At 37.4% G+C, this 22680-nt stretch overlaps 1 protein-coding gene across 6 annotated transcripts in view; it reads right to left on the bottom strand.

Moving 5' to 3' along the window:
• LOC100535760 (uncharacterized) overlaps positions 1-22680 on the bottom strand; it is an 88627-nt gene that overhangs the window by 55005 nt on the left and 10942 nt on the right. For 5 of the 6 annotated variants that reach the window (XM_087269972.1, XM_087269978.1, XM_087269977.1 and 2 more), the window contains one exon: positions 10003-10201. The gene's annotated coding sequence lies outside the window, so the exon portion shown is untranslated. Of the gene's footprint in view, positions 1-10002; positions 10202-20007; positions 20120-22680 lie in introns of all 6 variants that reach the window. The other variant, XM_087269976.1, reaches the window with a different exon arrangement.

Below are 22680 nucleotides of genomic sequence, written 5' to 3'. Positions count from 1 at the left end.
TCCTGACAATACACACGCATTAGAATCAAGCCCTCCTCATTATGCGAAGGGTAATTGAAGCTGAATTAATTGACAAGTGCTGCTGCCGTAATGAACCATAAATTAAATGCACCACAATTCAACATATTCACATTCAGCACCAGAGATGTGACATTTTTGCACGAAATTACTAGACTGATAGCCGAGCGAAGACCACAGAAGCAAGAAGAAAGAGACACGGCAACTGAATACCAAGTAGATCTGAACATCGTCTGAAGAGAACCAATGCCTGAGTTAAATACTGGTGTAATGCTGATCTGGCTAAGCGGTGGAGTGTTGCTATGGGGTTGCTAGGGTTATAGGTGTTGCTATGCAGTTGCTATTTATGTAGATGATAGTCAGGTGTTACAATGGGGTTGCTAGGGTTATAGATGATAGGTGTTGCTATGGGGTTACTAGGGTTCAATGTAATAATCAAGTGTTGCTATGGGGTTCCTAAGGTTATAGGTGATAATCAGGTATTGCAATAGAGTTGCTAAGGCTTTAAGTGACAGTCAGATGTTGCTATGGAGGTGCTGTTTATGTAGATGATAGTCAGGTGCTGCAATGGGGTAGCTAGCATTATAGGTAACAGATAATGCTAAGGGGTTACTAGGGTTGTAGATAATAATCAGGTGTTGCTAAGGGGTTACTAGGGTTATAATGCATAGGGGTTGCTATGGAATTGCTTGAGATGTCGATGAAAGTGAGGTCTTGCTATGGGGTTGTTAGGGTTATAGGCGATAGGTGTTGCTATGGAGTTGCTAGCGTTGTAGATGATAGTCAGATGTTGCAATGGAGTCGCTAAAGAGTTATAGGTGGTAGGTGTTGCTATGGAGTTGCTAGGGTTGTAGGTGATAATTAGGTGTTACTATGTGGTTGCTAGGGTTACAGGTGATAGGTGTTGCTATGTAGTTGCTAGGGTTGTAGGTGATAATTAGGTGTTACTATGTGGTTGCTAGGGTTAAAGGTGATAGGTGTTGCTATAGAGTTGCTAGGGATGTAGGTGATAATTGGGTGTTACTATGTGGTTGCTAGGGTTACAGGTGATAGGTGTTGCTATGTAGTTGCTAGGGTTGTAGGTGATAATTAGGTGTTACTATGTGGTTGCTAGGTTTACAGATGATAGGTGTTGCTATGGAGTTGCTAGGGTTTTAGGTGATAATTAGGTGTTACTATGTGGTTGCTAGGGTTACAGGTGATAGGTGTTGTTATGGAGTTGCTAGGGTTGTAGGTGATAATTAGGTGTTACTATGTGGTTGCTAGGGTTACAGGTGATAGGTGTTGCTATAGAGTTGCTAGGGTTGTTGCTGATAATTAGGTGTTACTATGTGGTTGCTAGGGTTACAGGTGATAGGTGTTGCTATGGAGTTGCTAGGGTTGTAGGTGATAATTAGGTGTTACTATGTGGTTGCTATGGTTACAGGTGATAGGTGTTGCTATGGAGTTGCCTGGCTTGTATGTGATAATCAGGTGCTGTTATTGGGTTTCTAGGGTTAAAGGTGATAGGTGTTGCTATGGAGTTGCTAGGGTTGTATGTGATAATCAGGTGCTGCTATTGCGTAACTAGGGTTATAGGGGAAAGCTGTTGTTATGGAGTTGCTAGGGTCGTAGAGGTTAGTCGGGTTTTACTAAAGAGTTGCTAGTGTTATAGGTAATAGGTGTTGCTATAGAGTTGCCAGGGTTGTAGGTAATAATCAGGTGTTGCTTAGGTTTATAGTAGGGTGATAGGTGTTTTGATGGAGTTGTTAGGGTTGTAGGTGATAATCGGGTGTTACCATGGGGTTACTAGGGTGTTAGATGAAAGGTGTTGCTATGGAGTTGCTAGCATTGTAGATGATAGTCAGGTGTTGCTATGGGGTCGCTCTAGGGTTATAGGTGATAGGCGTTGTTATGGAGTTGCCAGGGTTGTATGTGATAATCAGGTGTTGCTTAGGTTTATAGTAGGGTCATAGGTGATAGATGTTTTGATGGAGTTGCTAGGGTTGTAGGTGATAATCGGGTGTTACTATGGGGTTACTAGGGTAATAGATGATAGGTGTTGCTATGGAGTTGCAAGCGTTGTAGATGATAGTCAGGTGTTGCTATGGGGTTGTAGGTGATAGGTGTAGCTATGGAGTTGCAAGGGTTGTAGGTGATAATCAGGTGTTGCTATGGGATTGCTATGGTTATAGGAGATAGGCGTTGCTATGGGGTTGCTAGGGTTTTGAGTGATAGTCACATGCTGCTATGGAGTTGTTAGGGTTGTAGAGGATAGTCAGGTTTTGCTCTATGGTTGCCAGGGTTATAGGTAATAGATGTTGCTATGGAGTTCCTAGGGTTGTAACTGATAACAAGGTGTTACTATGTATATATATATATATATATATACTATCAGAGATACTGAGAAAAGTTCCTTGTTAAACATAATTTGGGAACTATTTGAAAAATAATAAAACATTAACATGATGGAGGGCTAATAATTCTGATTTCATCTGTACATATTGATTACAATACACAACAAAAAATTGGATTTTCATGGCAAACACAAGCCAGTGGACAAACTCTGCCACGAGGATCTGAAAAAGCAGAAAGCTGAGAGCGAGTGGGAGTGAGACAGACTGATTGAGATGGTGCGGACGCTGGGAGAGATTGGTGTGGGGGTTTGGAGTCCAGAGGCCTGGAATAATTACTCCAGAAGATCCTGTGATCTATCATTCTCTCCATCTCTGGGATTACACTCCTCTAAGCTCCCAACACCTTGTTTCCCTCCAGGCTGGATTTGCGTTGAACACAGGAGAGCTTTAGATGCTGTGGATTACCAGCTGCTTAATTAAGTAACACGGTTAGTTCACAAATCACACCAAAAGTGATACAGCAGAGCCGGACAATATCTTTTTAAGGCTCAAGGGAACCCGTAAGAGGATTTCAATTCTTTGTTTGTTTGTTTAATTAAATACGTGATACGTAAAATTAAATCACAGCTTCCTAAAAGATGAAATGCAGTCAGGTCCGGTTTGCTTTCAACTCTTGAGACAAGTAATGCTCCTTTTTCTGATTCCAGGTGGACACACATGGAAAGCTCCGTAATCTCAGCTACTTCAGTCGACACAGTTTAAAGCCCTGTATTAACTCCACATCTGTCAGCATATTTGACGGAAAACCCTGTACAAACCGCTTTCTCTGAGCTGCAAATCCTTCAAGTCAAAATTATTAGCCTTGCTCTTTTTCAAATATTTCCCCAAATGATGTTTAACTGAGCAAGGAAGCTTTCACAGTATTTCCTGTAACATTTGTCTTCTGGAGAAAGTTTTATTTGTTTTCATTCATTCATTTTCTTTTCGGCTTAGTCCCTTTATTAACCTGTGATCACCACAGCGGAATGAACCGCCAACTTCTCCAGCATGTTTAACACAGCGGAGGCACTTCCGGCTGCAACCCATTACTTGAAAACACCCATACACTGATAAATGAATGAAATCTGTCAAGTGTGTGCATTAATCAATAACATTAAAACCAGGCCCGGATTGGCTATTCGGGAGGACCGGGAGAATTCCCGGTGGGCCGGTCTGTTTTTTTGGCCGCGAGGGCTGGTGTCCCTAGCTCCAGAATCTGTTACTCTCAGCAGTCACACTTTTTAAATTAATTTATTTATTTACTTGACCACAGTCTTCTTATTCATTATTTTACCGAAGCTCTGCTCTTTTTATCTGAAATCTTCCTATATGCATGCATTTATTGTGTTTTTAAAGCCCTCACTTGTGCTTTTGTCTTTCCTTTGGGTTTACAAACAAACACTCACACACACACGCAGTCAATGTCAGGTTGTTTTCCAGCTACCTGCGAGTCGATGAAGCTCATCTGTCATTAAGGCTCAGTGTGAGTTTGCAGGTCACAGAATCTCACCTCATCGTCACGATTGCAAACCTGATCGATCCGTCCGCCGCTTCCCTTCCCTGCAGCTCAGACCCAGTTCATTACAGCTTTTAGCAACACAAATCTCAGAAGATTGTGGGAATCAAACACTCGCCAAAACACAACATCAGACACACTCCTCCAAACCAAACCCAGCACTATGAATCTGGAAGCATAGATTAAAATGAATGGTGGGCCAAGATTAAGGGTCAAGACTAGAAGGGATACAGCTATACATCAATATTGCATGATTTTTGTGACACTGTTCAATAATAATTCACAGTTTTACTGTGATGTTTGATTTCAGATTGGGGTGGGGCTAAACGTTATTAAAATACAACTGAATAGGCAATTTAGTAAATAATATGAATAATACTCCGTGTTATTACAGTTTTTACGTCACTGTGAGGATTGGGGTAGGGGTAGAAGTTAATATAATACAGTTTAATGGGCCATTAAGAAAATAATATGAATAATACTCTGTATAATCACTGTTGTTATATTACTGTAAGGGTTGGACGTTAATAAAATACACTGTGATGGGTAATTTAATAAATAATATGAATAAGTTATACCGCATGCGTTTGTACTGTTTTTTAAGACCCCGCGGACACCCTGTATTTATTAAATTATCCACTGATTGTATTTCATTAAATAAACTAATTAATTAAACTAATTAATTAATTAGGTAAACTAATTAATTAAACCCAGCCATCACAGTAATGTAAAAAAGTAATTATACACTAAAAGAAATCTGTAATTTTACGGTTTATTTCCAGCAGCTAGGGTGCTGGAAAAAAAACACATAAAATAACAGCTGTAAGTTACAGAAATATACCATAGAATAACAGAAATACATTACAGAAATTTCCTCAAATTTAAATTTTTGGTAAATTTCTGTATTTTAAATATCCGTTATTTTACAGTAAAGTCTGTAAATTGATATCTGTTATTTTACAGTAAATTTTTTATAATTTATTATCTGTTATTTTATGGTAAATTTCTGTAATTTAATATTCGTTATTTTACGGTACATTTCTGTAAATTAATATTCGTTATTTTACGGTACATTTCTGTAATTTAATATCTGTTATTTTACAGTAAATCTTTGTAATTTAATATCCGTTATTTTACGGTAAACTTTCGTTAATTTAATATCTGTTATTTTATGGTAAATTTCTGTAATTAAATTTTCTTTATTTTACGGTACATTTCTATAATTTATTATTTGTTATTTTACGACACATTTCGGTAATTTAATATTTGTTATTTTATGCTAAATTTCTGTAATTTAATATTCTTTATTTTACAATAAATTTCTGTAATTTAATATCTGTTATTTTACGGTAAATTTTTGTAATTAATATCTGTTATTGTGTGTTAAATTTCTGTAATTTAATATCTGTCATTATACGGAAAATGTCTGTAATTTAATATCCGTTATTTTACCGTGATTTTTGTAATTTAATATCCATTATTTTACTGTAAATGTCTGTAATTTAATATCTGTTATTTTACGGTAAATTTTGTGATTTAATACCCGTTATTTTAAAGTATTTTTTTGTTATTTTAATATCTGTTATTTTACGGTAAATTTCAGTAATTTAATATTCTTTATTTTATGGTACATTTTTGCGATTTAATATCTGTCATTTTGCTGTAAATTTCTGAAATTGAATATCTGTTATTTTACATTAATTTTTGTAATTTAATATCCCTTGTTTTACTGTAAATTTCTGTAATTTAATATCCGTTATTTTACGGTAAATTTCTGTAATTTAATGGCCGTTATTTTACGGTAAATTTCTGTTATTTTATTGGCCGTTATTTTACTTTTTTTCGGCACCACAGCTGTTTCGGATTTATTTACAGTGTATTAAGTATTGGTCGCATTATATATGAAATGACCATGAAAATGTATTTTAATAACATCTACCCTTCCCCCAGCCCTAAACCCAAACCTTACAGTTTATAATTACACAGGGTATTATTCATATTATTTATTAAATTACCCATTAAATAGTATTTTAATAACATCTACCGCTACCAGCTCTAATATCAACCATCACAATAATGTAAAACTATAAATATTATTGTACATTGTCACAAAAATTATGCAATGTTTTTCACCTAGGGCTGCACTGATTAGAAAAATGTAACATTACGATATTTTCTTATTCTGTGGTTAATTAATCGCGATTAATCTCAGCCCAAACACTAATTAAAATGTTTACAGACAAGCACAGAGGAAAGCACCTTAGTGGCTTCTTCTGCACTCAGATCTCTCTCCTATTTTTGGAGACAAATGACTCGGTCAGCCATGTCTGTTTCCACCCTGTCAATAAAGTCACTGCAGCAGTCTCTTTGTCTGAGCCTAATATCCACTTACCCCGAGGCGGCACGGATCTCAAGAGCACATCTCCTCAGGGGGAAAACGTGTCTGCGGGAGCTACCGAATTCACAACTTTTTTTGTCAGTGGAATCATACAGCGTGTTATAACAGAGGTGCTGACACCACATTTGGTGATTCTGAACTCAACAGCATGAAGACAAAAAGACATTTCCACTGAGCGAGAAAATGTTTCCCAGATGTGTCTACAAATAGCAGTGATCATCATTTATATGAGGCATGCAAGTGAGAATGAGTGTATTTGGAAGTAGAACACCACTTGACTGTTTTGCATAACGTGCACAGTGTACAACTTTTCCTACATATGTTAAATTCTCAAATTAACTGCCACATTTTATTTTAAAGTTGACTTATTTTACAAAAATGTACTTTTATAAGGGGCTGTGTGTCAGCAGTGTGTGAATATAAACCAGCTTCTAATGGTCAAAATGTTTATTAATTACATTTTTTATAATCACGCTGTGTCTGCTGAAATAATTTAATTGACATTCTCCCTTTGTACATGTCATGTACATCGTACATGCAATAATGCATATATATATATATATATATATATATATATATATATATATATATATATTTTTTTTTTTTTTTTTTTTTTTTTGCTTGGTCAAACTACTTATATAAAATCAGCTAAAACAACACAGTTCTTGAGATGTTTTGGGTCAATTTAAAGGTGCAGTAGGTGATTGTCTTCCGAAACATTTTTTTGTTGTGGTATTGTGCGGTAAATATTTGTAATTTAATATCTGTCATTTTACGGTAAATTTCTGTAATTTTATATTCATTATTTTACGGTGAATTTCTGTAATTTAATATTCGTTATTTTATAGTAAATTTCTGTAATTTAATATTCGTTATTTTATAGTAAATTTCTGTAATTCAATATCTGTCATTTTACGGTAAATTTCTGTAATTTAATATCTGTTATTTTACGGTAAATTTCTGTAATTTTATATTCATTATTTTACGGTGAATTTCTGTAATTTAATATTCGTTATTTTATAGTAAATTTCTGTAATTTAATATCTGTCATTTTACGGTGAATTTCTGTAATTTAAAATTCGTTATTTTATAGTAAATTTCTGTAATTCAATATCTGTCATTTTACGGTAAATTTCTGTAATTTAATATTTGTTATTTTACGGTAAATTTCTGTAATTTTATATTTGTTATTTTACGGTAAATTTCTGTAATTTAATATTCGTTATTTTACATTAAATTTCTTTAATTTAATATCTGTCATTTTACATAAAATTTCTGTAATTTAATATTCATTATTTTACGGTAAATTTCTGTAATTTAATATTCATTATTTTACGGTAAATTTCTGTAATTTAATATTCGTTATTTTACACAAAATTTCTGTAATTCAATATCTGTTATTTTACGGTAAATTTCTGTAATTTGATATCCGTTATTGTGCGGTAAATTTCTGTAATTTAATATCTGTTATTTTATGGTAAATTTCTGTAATTTTATATTTGTTATTTTACGGTAAATTTTTGTAATTTAATATTCGTTATTTTACATTAAATTTCTGTAATTTAATATCTGTTATTTTACGGTAAATTTCTGTAATTTAATATTCATTATTTTACATTAAATTTCTGTAATTTAATATCTGTCATTTTACATTAAATTTCTGTAATTTAACATTCATTATTTTACGGTAAATTTCTGTAATTTAATATTCATTATTTTACGGTAAATTTCTGTAATTTAATATTCGTTATTTTACACTAAATCTCTGTAATTCAATATCTGTTATTTTACGGTAAATTTCTGTCATTTGATATCCGTTATTGTGCGGTAAATTTCTGTAATTTAATATCTGTTATTTTACGGTAAATTTCTGTAATTTTATATTTGTTATTTTACGGTAAATTTCTGTAATTTAATATTCATTATTTTGCATTAAATTTCTGTAATTTAATATCTGTCATTTTACATTAAATTTCTGTAATTTAATATTCGTTATTTTACACTAAATTTCTGTAATTCAATATCTGTTATTTTACTGTAAATTTCTGTAATTTGATATCCGTTATTGTGCGGTAAATTTCTGTAATTTAATATCTGTCATTTTACGGTAATGTTTGTAATTTAAAACCTTAAAAAAAGCACATGAGAAAGTGAGAGCAGCGATCCTTGTGTAACCCTGCCAGTCCTACGGCTTCCAACCCTCTCTGAGCTGGTATCAATCCGTCAATCTTCCGCATGGGAGTCAGTTGCTCTAACAAGTAGGCTAAAGACCATGGCCTCTAATGTTTGTCGCTAGAGCAATTTAGAGTGGAGTGGGGTTTACCTGCACAGCACTTACTAGCTGACCTCCTTTACACTCACTCCCTTAAACCTCACTCCCATCTGGGTCACGGCACCAATGTAACCCCGCCGGTCCTACACAACCCAACCCGCTCCGAGGTAGTATCAAACCGGCAACCTTCCGCATGGGAGTCGGTTGCTCTAACAAGGAGGCTAAAGACCATGACCTCTAGCATCTGTCGCTAGAGCACCTTTAGAGGTCAGAGGAGTGAGGTTTACCTGCACAGCATCTACTAGCTGGCCTCCGTTACACTTGCATGCATGAAGTATCGCACATTATGACAAGTTTTGCTTGCTACACAACTGTTAACATGCAAGATATAATACCGTTTTTTCATAAGGAATTGTAGTATTATAAAGTACTATAATGTTTAGTAACTGGCGAATGTCATGATCTAGTGGGTTGTCTACTGTCATCTTTAATGTGCATGTTCATGATATCAGGAGGTGTGGCTGTGGATGGCATGGGAGGGACTGTAGCTGCGTCCCAAATGGCACACTATACACTATGCACTCATGCACTATGCACTTATGCACTTACATACTCAACAGGATAGTATATGCATGTAGTGTCGTCCCAAATGGCACACTAATGTTTTTTTACTAAGCGGAAATTCAAACCGTTTCCCTGATGACGTTTGACGGTCGCCTAATCATTGAAGTAAACGGCCGAATTATCAAATAATACCTGCCGTGAGTGTTGCCGCAATCACCATCGGGAGGCGCTATAATCACTCTCGTAGAAGAATTTTGCTTTCACCATCCAAAATAAATAAAGTTATTCAACATGTGCGTCCGATAGCTCCGCCCCTTCCGCTACGTACGCAAACCTGCAGTCGTTGAGTGTGTGAAGTGTCCATCATCACACACTTCATTTTAGCAGCTGAATGAGTGCATCATCCGGGTAATTAAAGTGCACTTATTATTTTTAGAGTTTTCAGTGTGAACGCACTACTTACACTATTTATACTACAAAATGGCTTAAAATAGTGCATAAGTATGCGATTTGGGACGCAGCTAGTGTTTCAAAGATATTATGCTAACCGGTTAGGATTTAGGCAGATCACCTACTGCACCTTTAATTAAATGTACAATTTTTTTTTAAGAGAAGTTCTTGCAAACAATTTATATGGGCTCAGTTTAAACACAAGTCAAGTTGAAGTTTACTAAACGTAATTTGTTTGCTTAAATTCAGCCCACATAAATAGTTTGCAAGCACTTACCTTAAAAATAAATCCAATCAATCATTTGTTTCATGCTTATTGTTTCTGTGCTGTGTTACACAAGAATGAATCAGTGAGCAGTTCACTAAGCGCTGCTATATGTGCGAGGGTATGTCTCTGTGCAGTACATACCATACTATAGTGCCATCCTGAAATGTAACACTGCCATCTGGAGGTCGTATATAAATGTGACTCCAGACAGGGTTTGTGTAAATGAGAGCATGTCCTGTTGTAGATCTGCTCGGCTGCCCTTGGCACTGGTTTAGCATACAGCCGGAGAGATGAATTTATGTGCCAGGAGCGCAGGTCATGCTGCCTTGCCTTTGCAGCTCTGCACATGAAAGGAAAGAGAAAGAAAACATGGATAAAGAGAGAGAGAGAGGACACAACAAGGGAGTTACTAAGTCATTCATTGTCTGCATTTCATTGAAGAGACCTATAGGGTCAATGTTGCTGTATGTTTTCATGCTCAAATCGGATGCATCGCTAGAGCCTGATTATTGAGTCACACGCCTCAGTGAAAGATCTGTGCACTGCTGAACAAAACAACGACTGACGTGTCACACAGCCTTCTAGGAGACATGGAGATGGGGGACACAATTTTCAGTGCTCTTCTTCTGCTTACAGAAATATCGCATTCTACTTCGAAATACCTTTGCAAAGTCAAAACGATGAGATATAGTGAAATCACAAGATAAAACGCCGAAATATTTACTTTAAAATGTCAAAATTATGATTTATTCATTTTCTTTTTGGCTTAGTCCCTTTAGTAATCAGGGGTTGCCACAGTGGAATGAACAGCCAACTTATCCAGCATATGTTTTACACAGCGGATGCCCTTCCAGCCGCAACCCAACACTGGGAAACACCCATACACTCTTGCTTTCTCACACACACACTATGGCCAATTTAGCTTACCCAATTCACCTATAGCGCATGTGTTTAGACTGTGATGAAAACCGGAGCAACCGGAGGAAACCCACACCAACACAGGCAGAACATACAAGCTTTACACAGAAATGCACACTGACCCAGCCGGTGCTTGAACCGCTGTGAGGTGATTGTGCTACCCACTGTGCCAACGTGACACCCGAAATTATGATCTACTAAATCTAAATGATCCCAGCAGGCACAGAACTTCAACATGACGTCAGATTGACGTTGTACCTCAATGTCAAGGGGTCGTTGCATTTTGTTTGGAAATGAAAATCGGGTTTACATCAGAACCCAACATAAGGCCGACATCAATGTCCAACCTAAAAACAACCAAATCTCATCATCTAATGATGTTACAGCTTGATGTTGTGTGGATGTTACCACTAGGACGTCTATCAGATGTTGGATTCAAGTTGCCATACCTGACTAATAAATGTCAGTACATGACATCAATATGACGCTGGTTTAGGATGTTTGCTCGACGTTGGATTTAGGTCACTTTCCAACACAACCTAAAATCAACCAAATATCAGCGTCATTTGATGTTGTTATTCGATGTCAAAATAACGTTGTTCTGACTAGATTTTTGGTCACCTGATGTCACGACCTGCCGTTTAATTTCTACTTAATAGAAATTGTGATTTACTAAGTCAAAATTACAGAGTAAAAGTCAAAATTATGATGAAGCAAAGTCTTAGTTATAAGAAAAGTCAAAATTATGACTTACGAAATTAAAATTACGAGATAAAAAGGCAAAATTATGATATTACTTAATCACTTCCAGAGCCGTTTATATCAAAGTTGATATTTAGCTGCACGCCAACAAAGGGAGAACAAGAAACTCGACACAGAAATGCCAACTGACCCAGCAACCTTCTTGCTGTGAGTAGTGCAACGCTACCCACTGCACCACTATGCCCCTGAAAATGATGATATTAAAAAGTCAAAATTCAAAGTTCAAATTTAATTCAAAAGTCAAAACTGACTTACTAAGTCAAAATTAGGATAAAAAGTAAAAAAAAAATGACTTACTAATTATGACTTAATTGAAATTATAAGATAAAATAAGCAAATTATGACTTTCATTTATTTTCTTGTCGGCTTAGTCCCTTTATTAATCCGGGGTCGCCACGACAGAATGAACCGCCAACTTATTCAGCAAGTTTTTGTGCAGCGGATGCCCTTCCAGCCGCAACCCATCTCTGGGAAACATCCACACACACATTCACACACACACACTCATACACTACAGACAATTTAGCCTACCCAATTCACCTGTACCGCATGTCTTTGGACTGTGGGGGAAACCGGAGCACCCAGAGGAAACCCACGTGAAGGCAGGGAGAACATGCAAACTCCACACAGAAACGCCAACTGAGCCGAGATTCGAATCAGCGACCCAGTGACCTTTTTGCTGTGAGGCGACAGCACTACCTACTTCGCCACTGCCTCGCCCCAAAATTATGATAAAAAGTAAAAAAAAAAAATGACTTACTAATTATGACTTCGTAAGATCGTAAGATAAAATAAGGAAATTATGACTTTAAAAAGTAAAAATTAAGTAAAAACTTTTTTTTTATTAACTAGATTAAAATTACAAGATAAAAAGTTGAAATTATGACAAACGTTCAAAATTATGAACTACTAAATTGAAATTTATGAGATAAATGTGGAAATTATGACTTTAAAGGTCTAAATTATGACTTAAAAGATGAAACTTGGGGATTATGACTTTATTAAATTAAATTAATTAATAATACTAAGTCAAAATTGCGAGATAAATTTAAAATGATGACTTAGCAAAGTCAAAATTACATGATAAAAGTCGAAATTATGGCTTACTAAATTGAAATTAAGAGATAAAGTCAGAATTGTGACGAAATCGTGTCAAAATTGACTTGCTAACTCAAAATTATGATTTACTAAGTCAAAACTACAAGATAAAGGTCAGAATTATGACTTACTAAATCTAAATTATTCTTTAATAAATGAAAATAATACTTCACTGAATCAAAATTAAGAGATAATAAGTCTAAATTATTGCAGATGTCGACATTACAAGATGATAATAGTCATAATAGTGACTTAAAGGGTCAAAATATTGACATAAAAGGTCAAATTATGACTTAGTAAATTAAAATTGTGATTTACTAAGTCAAAATTACGGGACAAAAAGGCCAAAAGTATTACTTACTAAAAATGACGATTTACTAAATTAAATTTATGAGTTATTAAATCAAAATTATGATGAGATTAAGATTCAAAAGTATGACTTAAAAGGTCGACACTAAGTTGAAATTGGAGTGAACCGCCAACATATGCTTTACACAATGGATGCCCTTTCAGCCGCAACCCATCACTGGGAAACAACCAATTTAGTTTATTCATTTCACCTTTGTCCTTAAACTGTGGGGGAAACCGGAGCACCTGGAGGAAACCCATGCCAACAAGGGGAGAACATGCAAACTCCACACAGAAATGCCCACTTGGCCCAGCCGGGACTCAAATCAGCAACCTAGCTGTGAGGCAAAAGTGCTAACTGCCGAGCCACCGTGCCGCTCCAGTTATTGAATTATATAGATGCAAAAATCTCTGAGTGCAGTCTGAAATGCTTTCTAAAATTAACATTTTAGTAAATTATATTTTTTGATTTTGACAAGTCATAATTTAGACTTTTTTAGGCATGATTTTTCATCTTACCTGGGGGAAACCACTACTACACATTAAAGAGTATCCAAATATGCTGGCACCAGTTTGTGCACACCACTGTAATTCCTCCCTGTATAATTCCCGACTATAGCAGGGGAAAAGTACAAAGCTCGAATTCTCAGTACTCAAAAAAGTAAGCAATATTAAAAAAAAAAAAAGCATTCACATGAGGGCTAATAATTTTGTCAACTGTATATCTATATATCCATAAGTCTGCTGTCCCTCAGGTTATCCTATTTTGGTGGTTTGGATTTAGTGGGAGCTGTAGGTTTTAAATGGGCATGAAATCTCAGCTTTTTCTAGCACAATGGAAGCGAGACGGACGGACAGTGATTGGCGTTTCTTTATCTGCCGATCGCTCTTCCGTCTCGAAGCGAGTCACAACAAGCACAAACAAAATTGAAAAATGAACAGGAGTGCAGGACAGATTTGCTGCTCCGTAACACAGTTTCTTCCAGAGCCGCGTGTTCAGCGCTCTGATGTGTCTGACAGCGGCTCTTACTGTCATATGAAACTCTCAAGGGAGAAATTTCCGGCAAAAGGCTTTCCCAAGCTGCTCACTTCCCAGAATTTCAGCTTTGAGGAGGATTCAGAGATGCTTGAATAACTCTCCAGGCGATCTAACCTGTCAAATCACCAGCCAAAATCCTCTAAACACATATAATGATTCTTGGGCCTACACTGAAAAAAATTATTCACTGCATTTATGCTAATAGTTTTAAGGTAATTGGATGCAAACAATGTATATGAGTTGAATATAAACAAATTAAGTTAAACATTACTAAATTTAATTTGTTTAAATTCAGCCCAAATACACTCACCGGCCACTTTATTAGGTACACCTGTCCAACTGCTTGTGAATGCAAATTTTTAATCAGCCAATCACATGGCAGCAGCTTAATGCATTTAGGCATGTAGACATGGTCAAGATGATCTGCTGCAGTTCAAACCGAGCATCAGAATGGGGAAGAAAGGGGATTTAAGTGACTTTGAACGTGGCATGGTTGTTGGTGCCAGACGGGTTTGTCTGAGTATTTCAGAAACTGCTGATCTACTGGGGTTTCGGGTTTACAGAGAATGGTGCAAGAAAAAATAAATAAATATATATATATATATATATATATATATATATATATATATATATATCTACTGAGCGGCAGTTCTGTGGGCGCAAATGCCTTGTTGATGCCAGAGGTCAGAGGAGAATGGCCAGCTGATAGAAAGGCAACAGTAACTCAAATAAGCACTCGTTACAACCGAGCTCTGCAAGAGCATCTCTGAACACTCAACACATCCAACCTTGAGGCGGATGGGCTACAGCAGCAGAAGAGCACACCGGGTGCCGCTCCTGTCAGCTAAGAACAGGAAACTGAGGCTACAATTCACACAGACTCACCAAAACTGGACAATAGAAGATTGGAGAAACGTTGCCTGCTCTGATGAGTCTCCATTTCTGCTGACACATTCAGATGCTCGGGTCAGAATTTGGCCTCAACAACATGAAAGCATGGATCCATCCTGCCTTGTATCAGCGGTTCAGGCTGGTGGTGGTGGTGTAATGGTGTGGGGGGTGGGGGGGGGGGGGGGGGTTCTTGGCACACTTTGGGCTCATTAGTACTTATTGAGCATCAACGCCACAGCCTACCTGAGTATTGCTGCTGACCATGTCCATCCCTTTATGAGCACAGTGTCTCCATCTTCTGATGGCTACTTCCAGCACTATAATGCAGCATGTCATAAAGCCTGAATTACCTCAGAGTTTCTTGAATATGACGATGAGTTCACTGTACTCAAATGGCCTCCACAGTCACCAGAGCTCAATCCAATCGAGCACCTTTGGGATGTGGAGTGAGCGGGAGATTGGCATCATGGATGTGCAGCCGACAAATCTGCAGCAACTGTGTGATGCTATCATGTCAATATGGAGCAAAATCTCTGAGGAATATTTCCAGATCCTTGTTGAATCTCTGCCATGAAGGATTAAGGCAGAAGGCAAAAGGGGTCCAACACGGTACTAATCAGGTGTACCTAATAAAGTGGCCGGTGAATCTAAATTGTTTGCACTTACGTTAAAAAGAGTAGTAAATCTAATTATTTATTTTTTCAGTGTAGCTGCAAAAATATTCACAAAAAATTAAAAATCTGCAAGAGCGTTAATTAAAAACGCTTTGAGGATTAAAAACAATTTGAGGGTTGTGACATCAAGTGACGGTTTTATGAACAATTAAATATCCCCAGTTAAATCAATTACAATTAAATGTGAAGACTTGATTTGCGTATGTTATTCTAACCTTCGCTAAAAACCCTTTTAATGGGCATGTTCAGGTATAAAGGGGATCTGTCCTCTAATTGCTCTGCTCATATTCTTGATGTAAGACTGAAGTAGAAATAAAACAGTGGAAAGGCTCGACTTCACCCCCTGCTGTGGATTCATTTAGAAAGCAATTGCACAGTTTGTACTTCTCATTCCTGTGCTGGCCGAGCATCTCTTTAAAATAAAAGTCCTGCATTATATTAAGTGGGAAATGAGTTATTAAAACTATTCTGTTTACAAATGTGCTGAAAAAAAAATCTTATATCCGTTAAACAGAAACTGGGGGAAAATATACAGGGGGCTAATAATTAAGGAGGGCTAATCATTCTGACTTCAACTGCAGGATGATTGAGAGCACATCATTTGTGCTCAAGTCTTGACCTTCACTGCCTCTGATTCTCCGTTCATTTAAGACTCATTTTCTGATCCGTTTTCTCTCCAGCAGCTTCATTCCTGCACTTTTTCCTCTTATTATCCGATCTGAGTCTGTGCTCCGTCTTTCAGCCTGTGTAAAGTCCACCATTCTCAGGTTAGAGTTCAGGTTTGTTATATTGTGGTTAAATTGGTAATGACCTCCCGAGGCTCCAGCAGTGGCAGCCATTTCTCCATGAGGTCATTTTTTGGTCTGGCCCAGACAGATTCAGAGCAACTCGTGTGCTTGATGATCGATGGGTTTAGTCAGGGACTGTGCAAAATAAAATATTTTCACCCAAACGCTGTTGGTTCTCCAGAATACAGCTCTTTTCTTTGAGTAGTTTCCAGTATTTAGACTTGGTTTGCACTTTAGGGTGATCACCTGTTTTTTTTCTTCTCATTTCGCTCTCGTACTGAACTTTCTTGTGACTGTAAACAAACTCTGAACTCTGAAGCAAATGCCTGAACAGAATTTTGAAATGCATATTTGTTTAAAAGTTATGAAGTCACAAACAAAAACAAACAAAGTTGTCTTAGAACATTTTCTGTGACTTGGCAATACTTTAACCTCCTAGAGCAGGGGTCTCAAACTCAATTTACCTGGGGGCCGCAGGAGGCAAAGTCTGGGTAAGGCTGGGCCGCATAAGGGATTTCACAAAAAAAGTCCTCAAATGTCATTATTAACAGTTTTAATTATTTCTTCTGAACATGAAGTGTCCTGAACAGTAATAGAACATTGAGTGAAGATTATGAACAGTTCTTCTGAACATGCCATCTTTTGCCTACTCCTTACTGCCAGAGACTTGACAGCGCTTCTTCTCACAAATCTGAACCACATTTGGCTTTAGAGCGGAAGCAGTTGAGACCCTCAGTATGGCTTGGGGGAACTTACTCCAAACTTCCATTTGGGGGGGGGGGGGTTGGTGCAGATCTGGTGCAGGTGCAGATCTGCAGAGTGGATGCGCGCATACTGAAGAGCGGTGTTATCGCGCGCATACTGATCAGCTGTGTTGTCGCGCGCGTACTCAAGAGCGGTGTTGTCGCGCGCCTACTGAAGGGCGGGACCGAAGGTGTGCCGCGTCGCGGGGGCACTTTTGATCATTTTGGAAGGGCACTTTCTATCCAAGACTAAAAAGGGCATGTGCACTGCACAGGTTGAGCCCTATGTGTGCACGTGCCTGCCCTCACCTAAAAAAAGGCGTATATATGTATAAATAAAACACCCCCACCCCACTCCAGTCACATCAGTCTGTACCAGTCTGTATCTACCTATAATATATATATATAAGATGCAGGCTGTAGCTAGGTAGGTGGCAGGCTGCAGATAGGTAGCTAAGTGGCAGGCAGGGGCGGAAACAGCTTACCTTGGTTCTGGCCGGCGCGAGTTCCTTCCCTCCCTCCTTCCCGCCCGTCACAGCGTCTAACAAAGGGGCGGGGTGCGTGGTGACGTCACCGGCATCCCCGCCCCTTTGTTTACACGGCGGGCGGGGAATGCCAGTGACCGCTGTGTACGGATAGAATCAGCGGAGCGGGGAGCGCTCTCTCTCCCCACTCCACTGATTCTGTCAGTGTACAGCGGTCGGCGCGGGCCACAAAATATTGCACTGAGGGCCGCAAATGGCCTGCGGGCCGCGAATTTGAGACCCCTGTCCTAGGGTTTAGTGTCCACATACATGGACAGCACATTTGAGCTCTTATGTGGCTATTTAAAATACTTTAAATGTTTCATATTTTGTTTCAGACATACAGTGTCGTCCTGCAACTGTTTTGCAGCATATGAAATGTCCCAAACACTATTTTTAACTGTCCAAAATGGGAAAAAAAATGCTGTTTTTGATAGTCAAAGCAAGTAAAAAAAAGTTTATGTTATATATGCAATAAAAACAGTCAGGATAAAGTGTTTTATGTAAATTAGGATCACAAGTCCACATATATGGACATAATTTTTCATCAAATCAAAAGATGATACTTAGATTTTTATTCTAATTGTGTTCCAATAAGCCCAAATAGCAAAGAGAAATAAAAAATGCATGTTAAAAAAAAAACCTTGGGCCTTAGGAGGTTAATCTAGTGGTTCCAAACCTTTTATTACTCGTGCCCCCCTAAATCAAACAGATATCTTTCTGTGGCCCCCCAGAAATTTTTTAATGAAGCCAATGTTCGTGACAGGTTAGTAGCTTGTATAGAAGTCTTTACTGAATAAACTGCCAATTGATTACAATAGATATAAAAGCCCAGGGAGATTCAGGATAAAACAAAGGAAAACCAATATCCAGACACTGGGCAGATGCCATAAGCTGGTAGACCGTCAGCGGATCAATCAAGAAGCAGGCAGAGATCGTTCAGACTAGAACAATCTATTTAGGTTTGGCCCAGATCCTGTTCAATGTCTGAATGCACATATAAACCTATTTCACGCAACAGCCACTTTAAAAAACGAAAACGAGGCTGCGGTCGGAAGAAACCTGGAAGTTTAGCACTGTAAATTAGGCTTGGGCGGAATCCCCATTTTTGATTCCGTCAAACCTCCTCCCTATTCTACCTTGGTATACAGTATTACCGTGCATAATAAAAAAAAATGATGTAAGGCTCAGACAGCGTCACCAAACTGTTGTCTTGTGCCTAAACCATTCAGAAACTGAATACCGTATATGCAACCTTAGGTTCACGGTCACCTGTTTGTTGCATAATTTGCAAATTGTCTTGTTCATAGTAGAGATCTGCGCAGTGCTACATTTTTTTTTGGGGGGGGGGGAGTGATGATGTGTTCGCGAACAGAAAAGCAAATCCACACAGAACTGCCGCTCACTGAATATTTCCTTATTTACGGAGCATTCTCTGTAAACCCTAGAGATGGTTGTGCGTGAAAACCCCAGTAGATCAGCAGTTTCTGAAATACTCAGACCAACCCGTCTTGCACCAACAACCATGCCACGTTCAAAGTCACTTAAATCCCCTTTCTTCCCCATTCTGATGCTCGGTTTGACCTGCAGCAGATCATCTTGACCATGTCTACATGTCTAAACGCATTGAGTTGCTGCCATGTGATTGGCTGATTAGACATTTTTGTTAACGAGCAGTTGGGCAGGTGTACCTAATAAAGTGGCCGGTGAGTGTGTGTATATATATGTCATTTTCCTGATATTTAATACAATAACCTACACTGCGACGCAGGATTCGTCTCTTTTCCGGGATTTCTCTTGTATCTCAGTCAGCTGCATATTCTGATATTCCTGTTAGGTTAACGTGAGAACTGTTCATCGCTTCGGTAAGTCTCGCCATAAATCCTCTCACAGCTGACAAGTCTTTCTCATGCCAGCCGGACTCTGGGAGCTGTCAGTGTGTGTTTGTGGTTTTTTGCTCTCTTACAGGACCCTGTGTTTTATTGGAGCGTAATAAGATTCCTGCGCATCATAAACCCTGAGATATGGCCCTACATGAGTCCTGCAGTAAGGTGGAGATGCCCTGGAGCCTCTTGTCTGTTTCGCTTTACTCTTATTGCAGATATCTGGCTTCAGAGCTGACGCTTCATCTCCGAGCTTTTTAACAGTGAAGATATCAGAGAGCTGATGTTAATACACACTCTAGTAGTATTCGCCGCAGCGCAGAGCTTCAAACGCGTCCAGTGATGGCATTAGTGAAGCTTCCCGAGGCTAGATTCACTGTTAATTTCGCTCACAGTCAATGTGTGTAAATCTGTCGATCGATCTATCTGTGGAGCATACATTTGCAAAGTTTCACAGAAGTTTGTGTAAAAGTTGCACCTTGAAGATGGCAATAGCTTAGTGGTTAGTGCAAGTTCAAATCCTGACTTGTGGACCTTTCCCGAAATCCTGTCTCTCTCTCTCCCGCTTCATTTTCTGTCTAGCTGCTGTCCTGTCAATGAAGGCAAAACGCAGAAAAAAAGTTGAAGCTTGATCCACCGTACAAAATGGCCCTGATTTCAACTGTGAGAACTTTAGATGTGCTACTGTAAAAATCTGCAACCTGCATTGTAAAACATGATTAGTTGACTTTACCTAAAATAAATGAGTTAACCTGTTGCTTTTAGAGCGATTAGTTGACTTTACCTAAAATAAATGAGTTAACCTGTTGCTTTTAGAGCGATTAGTTGACTTTACCTAAAATAAATGAGTTAACCTGTTGCTTTTAGAGCGATTAGTTGACTTTACCTAAAATAAATGAGTTAACCTGTTGATTTTAATTTAGTTAACTGTACTATAAAAAGTGAGTAAATCTGTTGCTTTAAAATTAGGTTGACTGCACTTGAAATAAATGATTGAACCTGTTGCTTTAAAAGTGATTAGTTGACTTTACTTAAAATAAAGTGAGCAAACCTGTTGCTTTTAAAGAGATTAGTTGACTTTATAAAAACAATAACTGGTAAAACCCTGTGATTATAAAATAAGAAATTGACTTTACCTTAAAAAGCAAGTAAACCCGTTGCTTTAAAAGCGATTAGTTGACTTTACTTGAAATAAATGAGTAAACCTGTTGACTTTAAAGCGATTAGTTGACTTTACTTAATAAAAGTGAGTAAACCTGTTGCTTTTAGAGCGATTAGTTGAGTTTACTTAAAATAAAGTGAGTAAACCTGCTGCTTTTAAAGAGATTAGTTGACTTTACTTAATAAAAGTGAGTTAACCTGTTGCTTTGAGCGATTAGTTGACTTTACTTTAAATAAATGAGTAAACCTGTTGCTTTTAGAGCGATAAGTTGACTTTGCTCAAAATAAATGAGCAAACCCATTGCTTTTAAATTGATTAGATGACTTTTCTTAAAACAAATGAGTAAACCTGTTGCTTTTAGAGCGATTAGTTGAGTTTACTTAAAATAAAGTGAGTAAACCTGCTGCTTTTAAAGAGATTAGTTGACTTTACTTAATAAAAGTGAGTTAACCTGTTGCTTTGAGCGATTAGTTGACTTTACTTTAAATAAATGAGTAAACCTGTTGCTTTTAGAGCGATAAGTTGACTTTGCTCAAAATAAATGAGCAAACCCATTGCTTTTAAATTGATTAGATGACTTTTCTTAAAACAAATGAGTAAACCTGTTGCTTTTAAAGCGATTAGTTGAGTTTACTTAATAAAAGTGAGCTAACATGTTGCTTTTAGAGTGATTAGTTGACTTTACTCAAAATAAATTAATAAACCTGTTACTTTTAGAGTGATTAGTTGACTTTACTCAAAATAAATTAATAAACCTGTTGCTTTTAGAGCGATTAGTTGACTTTATTAAAATGAGTAATCCTGTTGGTTTTAGAGCGATTGGTTCATTTTACCTAAAATAAATGAGTAAACCTGTTGCTTTTAGAGTGATTAGTTGACTTTACTTAAAATAAATGAGCAAACCCATTGCTTTTAAAATGATTAGATGACTTTTCTGAAAACAAATGAGTAAACCTGTTGCTTTTAAAGCAACATAGGTTAATTCTGAAAGCATACCCTTATATACATTTCTGGAGAGCGCACATTATGTAACCAGATACGTATGGCTGCATTTCATCTTTAAAACAAACGCTAGTGGACTGCATAAAGTCATTCCTTTTCGCTCTTACCAGCTGACTGCCTACCTCCGTATGGATTTTTTTTCAGCTGTTATCAGTTTGCCCAGGAACTTGCCGCGTATGTCGGCAGACTTGTGACATGGAATAGAGTTGATGGCAACAACTGGGTTTGAGTCCGGTGAAGAAAGGTTCCAGAAAGTTGGTAAGACAAAAACTTAATAACAGTGTGGGAATGTGGTAAAACCTGAACATTTGGTAAAAATCATGTAGCCACGAAGGCTTTTTTTTTTGCTGGATTGCTTTTGAAACCACTATTGGTTGGGTTTAAAGAGAGCGGAGGGTGGGTCAGTCAGTCAGTCAGTCAGTTAGTCAACAGCGCCCTCTGGTGGATTTACTATTGGATTTACTATTGGTAAAATGGTAAAAAAAAATTTAATGATTAGTTTACTTTACTTTAAAAAAGCAGTTTTTATTAAAAAAGAAAAAACATTTTAAAGTCAATACTATTAGCCCCCTTAAGCTATTTTATTTTTGATTCTGATCTTTTAAGTCACTTTAAGCCGAATACTAGTATCTAGAAAAAAAAATCTAGTCTAATATTATTTACTTTCATCATGGCAAAGTTAAAAGAAATGGGTTATTAGAAATGAGTTATTAAAACTATTATGATTAGAAATGTGCTGAAAAAATCTTCACTTCGTTAAACAGAAATTGGGGGGTGAATAATTCTGACTCAACTGTATTTCCATCGAGCCCGTTTAAGTATAGAAATGCCCTGGCAAGCACATACAGTAGGCTAGTAACACCAATTTGCAAAGCATTAACCATCAGCCAAACATAGTTTCACTGTAGGAAACTAATGAGTGACATAAACTGAATCTGCTTTTATTTGTGACCTTTATCTCAGTGTCATCCCAGTGTTGACGGTGAA

The sequence above is a fragment of the Danio rerio genome, chromosome 10 (genome assembly GCF_052040795.2).
Source record: "Danio rerio strain M-AB ecotype USA chromosome 10, GRCz13ab, whole genome shotgun sequence".
Taxonomy (NCBI): Eukaryota; Metazoa; Chordata; class Actinopteri; order Cypriniformes; family Danionidae; genus Danio; species Danio rerio.
Note: the sequence above shows the minus strand (reverse complement) of the source record. Positions and strands in the feature narration are given on the sequence as shown.